Source organism: Malurus melanocephalus, unplaced genomic scaffold, assembly GCF_030028575.1.
Source record: "Malurus melanocephalus ecotype Western Australia unplaced genomic scaffold, MMel_1.1 scaffold_2865, whole genome shotgun sequence".
Classification (NCBI taxonomy): Eukaryota; Metazoa; Chordata; class Aves; order Passeriformes; family Maluridae; genus Malurus; species Malurus melanocephalus.
Genome location: NW_026626097.1, coordinates 3,943 through 8,543, shown reverse-complemented (window position 1 = coordinate 8,543; position 4,601 = coordinate 3,943). Strand labels below are relative to the sequence as shown.

Here is a 4,601-nt window from a genome sequence, read left to right as displayed (position 1 = left end):
GGGGACATTGGGGACAGTGAGGGGACATTGGGGACATTGGGGACAGCGGGTACTGCGGGATCGGGATCAGCACCCCGGTACGAGACGAGCCCGAGCCGGACACCAGCAGCTTCAGGATGGTCTGGGGACATTGGGGACAGTGAGGGGACATTGGGGACATTGGGGATATTGGGGACATTGGGGACATTGGGGACATTGGGGACAGTGAGGGGACATTGAGGGGACAGTGAGATGTGACTTTGGGGACATTGAGGGGACTGTGGAGACAGTGAGGGGACAGCGTGGGGACACCGTGGGAACATCAGGTGACATCATGGGGACACGGCTGGTGTGGTCATGGGGACATCATAGGGACAATGAGGGGACACGTGTGGGGATGGACATGGGGACATGATGGGGACATCATGGGGACACGGCTGGTGTGGACATGGGGACAGTGAGGGGACAGCTGGACCACGGGGTTGGCACGATGGGGACACGGTGACAACGAAGGGACACACTGTCACCGCGACAACCCCGCGGCCTTGGCGACACCGCGGGGCTCCCCCGGAGCTGGCACTGTCACTGTGTCACTGTCACTGTCCCTGTCACTGTGTCACTGTCGCTGTCCCCGCGGTGCCACCCCTTGAGCTGGCACTGTCACTGTCACTGTCACTGTCACCGCCGTTCCCGCGGTCGCTGCCAAGCTCCGCACAAGTGTCCCTTTGTCGCCGGTCCCCGTGGGAACGGCGCTGGGGGTGGCACCGCGCCCGGAGGTGGCACCGCGCCCGGTGTCCCCTGCCCGAGGGGGGTTGGGGCTGTCCCGGTGTCCCCGGTGTCCCCGATATCCCTGGTGTCTCCAGTGTCCCCAGTGTCCCCTGTGTCCCCTGCCTGAGGGGGGGTTGGGACTGGCTGGGTGTCCCCAGTGTCCCCGGTGTCCTCGATGTCACCAGCGTCCCCAGTGTCCCCGGTATCCCTGATGTCCCCAATGTCCTCATTGTCCCCGATGTACCTGAAGTGTTGTCCCCGATGTCCCCAGTGTCCCCACTGTCCCCAGTGGTCCCGGTGTCCCTGATGTCCCCAATTTCCCCGATGTCCCCGATCTCCCGGTTGTCCCCGATGTCCCCAATGTCGCCGTACCACGATGGCGTCGCTGGCCCCGGTGGACAGGAAGATGTCGTCGGCGTTGGCGGGGACACCGTCGCGACGTTGGATGTAGCGCGCCACGTGCTCGCGGACCAGCGGGATCCCGGGGCTGGCGCTGTACGCGCCTGCGAGGGGACACAGGGGACACTGGGGTGACACAGGGGTGACACCAGCGGGATCCCGGGGCTGGCGCTGTACGCGCCTGTGAGGGGACAGAGGGGACACTGGGGTGACACAGGGGTGACACCAGCGGGATCCCGGGGCTGGCGCTGTACGCGCCTGTGAGGGGACAGAGGGGACAGCGGTGACACAGGGGTGACACAGGGGGGTGGCACAGGGGATGGCACCAGCGGGATCCCGGGGCTGGCGCTGTACGCGCCTGGGAGGGGACAGAGGGGACATTGGGGACAGCTGTGACACAGGGTGACACCAGCGGGATCCCGGGGCTGGCGCTGTACTCGCCTGGGAGGGGACAGTGGTGACACTGGGGTGACATTGGGGTGACACCAGCGGGATCCCGGGGCTGGCGCTGTACGCGCCTGCGAGGGGACAGAGGGGACACTGGTGACACCGGGGGTGACACCGGGGGACAGGTTACATAGGTGACACAGTTGACACCGGTGACACAGGTGACAGGTGACACAGGTGACATGGGTGACACAGGTAACACAGGTAACACAGGTGACACAGGTGACATGGCGACACGGGGACAGGTGACACGGTGACAGGTGACACGGGTGACACAGGTGACAGGCGACACAGGGACAGTTGACACAGGTAACACAGATGACACGGATGGTGACACGGGGACAGGTGACAGATGACACAGATGACACAGGTGACAGGTGACACAGGGGTAGTGACACAGGTGACACGGGGACAGTTGACACAGGTAACACGGATGACACAGGGATGGTGACATGGTGACAGGTGACGATGACACGGGTGACACAGGTGACACAGGTAACACAGGTGACACGGTGACAGGTGACAGATGACAAAGGGATGGTGACACAGGTGACACAGATGACAGATGACAGGTGACACAGGTGACACAGGGGTGGTGACACAGGTGACACAGGTGACACAGATGACAGGTGACACAGATGACAGGTGACACAGGTGACACAGGTGACACTGACCCACGCTGCGTCCGGCACACGCCTCCAGCAGCCGCTGCGCGCGCTCCTTGGCGTCCGCGGGGAAGGAGGGGACAGAGGCGACATCCGGACACAGACACAGCGCTGTCACCTGTGGGGACATTGAGAGTGTCACCCAGGGGACAATGAGTGTCACCTGAGAGAGGGGACATCACCCGGGGGATGGGGACAGCGAGTGTCACCCGGGGGATGGGGACAGAGACGAGATCCGGACACAGACACAGCGCTGTCACCTGAGAGAGGGGACAATCAGAGTGTCACCTGAGGGGACAATCAGAGTGTCACCCGGGGGATGGGACATCGCAGAGTGACACCTGAGAGAGGGGACATCACCCGGGGGATGGAGGGGACAGAGGCGACATCCGGACACAGACACAGCGCTGCCACCTGTGGGGACATTGAGAGTGTCACCCAGGGTATGGGACAGCGAGAGTGACACCTGAGAGAGGGGACAGAGAGAAGATCCGGACACAGACACAGCGCTGTCACCTGTGGGGACATCGAGAGTGTCACCCGGGGGATGGGGACACTGAGAGTGTCACCTGAGAGAGGGGACAGCGAGGAGATCCGGACACAGACACAGCACTGTCACCCGATGGGACATCACGGATTGTCACCAGGGGTATGGGGACATCAAGTGTCACCCGAGGGGATGGGGACACTGAGGGGACAGCGAGGAGCTCCGGATACAGACACAGCTGTCACCTGAGGGGACATTGAGAATGTCACCCGAGAGAATGGAGGGGACGGCGAGGGGACAGCGAGGGGACAGCGAGGAGCTCCGGACACAGACACAGCGCTGTCACCTGAGGGGACAATGAGTATCACCTGGGGGATGGGACATCGAGAGTGTCACTCGAGGAGCGGGGACAACCCCAGGGTGTGCGAGGTACAGGCACAGCGCTGTCACCTGCGGGGGTGGCACTGGATGTCACCCGAGGGGTGGGGACATCGCCGGGGGACACGGCGCTGTCAACTGAGGATGGGGACACCGAGAGTGTCACCCGGGGAATGGGGACAGCGAGCGTCACCGGGGGGATGGGGACAGCGAGGGGACAGCGAGGAGCTCCAGGCACAGACACAGCGCTGTCACCTGGGGCAGGGGACATTGAGAGTGTCACCCGGGGGATGGGACATCGAGTGTCACCCGGGGAATGGGGACAGAGACGAGATCCGAACACAGACACAGCGCTGTCACCTGAGAGATGGGGACACCGAGAGTGTCACCCGGGGGATGGGACATCGCGGAGTGTCACCTGAGAGAGGGGACACTGAGAGTGTCACCCGGGGTATGGGGACAGCGAGGAGCTCCGCACACAGACACAGCACTGTCACCTGAGAGAGGGGACAATGAGAGTGTCACCTGGGGGATGGGACATCGCAGAGTGTCACCTGAGAGAGGGGACATCACCCCGGGGTATGGGGACAGCGAGGGGACAGAGACGAGATCCGAACACAGACACAGCGCTGTCACCTGAGAGAGGGGACACCGAGAGTGTCACCCGGGGGATGGGACATCGCGGAGTGTCACCTGAGAGAGGGGACACCGAGAGTGTCACCCGGGGAATGGGGACAGCGAGGGGACAGCGAGGAGCTCCGCACACAGACACAGCTCTGTCACCTGAGAGAGGGGACATCGTGGGGACAGGTGAGGACACCGCGGGGTGTACGGGGCAGGGGGCACAGAGCTGTCACCTACGGGGACACAGCCGGATGTCACCGGAGGGGATGGGGACAACCCCGGGAGGGTGGGGACAGTCCCGGGGTGTGGGCGATACCGGACACAGGCAGTGCTGTCACCTGAGGGGACATCGAGAGTGTCACATGAGAGAGGGGACATCACCCGGGGGATGGGGACAGCGAGTGTCACCCGAAGGGAGGGGACAGTGAGGAGCTCCAGGCACAGACACAGCGCTGTCACCTGAGGATGGGGACATCGAGTGTCACCCGAGGGGATGGGGACAGAGAGGAGATCCGGACACAGGCACAGCGCTGTCACCTGAGAGAGGGGACAATGAGAGTGTCACCTGGGGGATGGGACATCACGGAGTGTCACCTGAGAGAGGGGACATCGAGAGTGTCACCCGGGGGATGGGGACATCGAGTGTCACCCGAGGGTGGGGACACTGCCGGGAGGAGGGGGGGGGGACACAGGCACAGAGCTGTCACCTACGGGGACACAGCCGGATGTCACCGGAGGGGATGGGGACACCGCGGGGTCACCGAGCAGCTCCGGACACAGGCACAGCGCTGTCACCTGCGGGAGGGGACACCGAGTGTCACCCGAGGGGTGGGGACACCGCGGGGTGGCATCGA

The 4,601-nt window shown here is 63.7% G+C and overlaps 1 long non-coding RNA gene across 1 annotated transcript; it reads right to left on the bottom strand.

The window, feature by feature from the left end:
- Positions 1–28: 28 nt before the first annotated feature.
- On the bottom strand, positions 29–2,374 carry LOC130587955 (uncharacterized). Its single transcript, XR_008966878.1, has 3 exons — positions 2,268–2,374; positions 1,120–1,250; positions 29–121 (listed from the first exon to the last, which is right to left on the bottom strand). It is a non-coding gene; the product is annotated as an uncharacterized LOC130587955 (long non-coding RNA).
- Between the last annotated feature and the right edge of the window lie 2,227 nt (positions 2,375–4,601).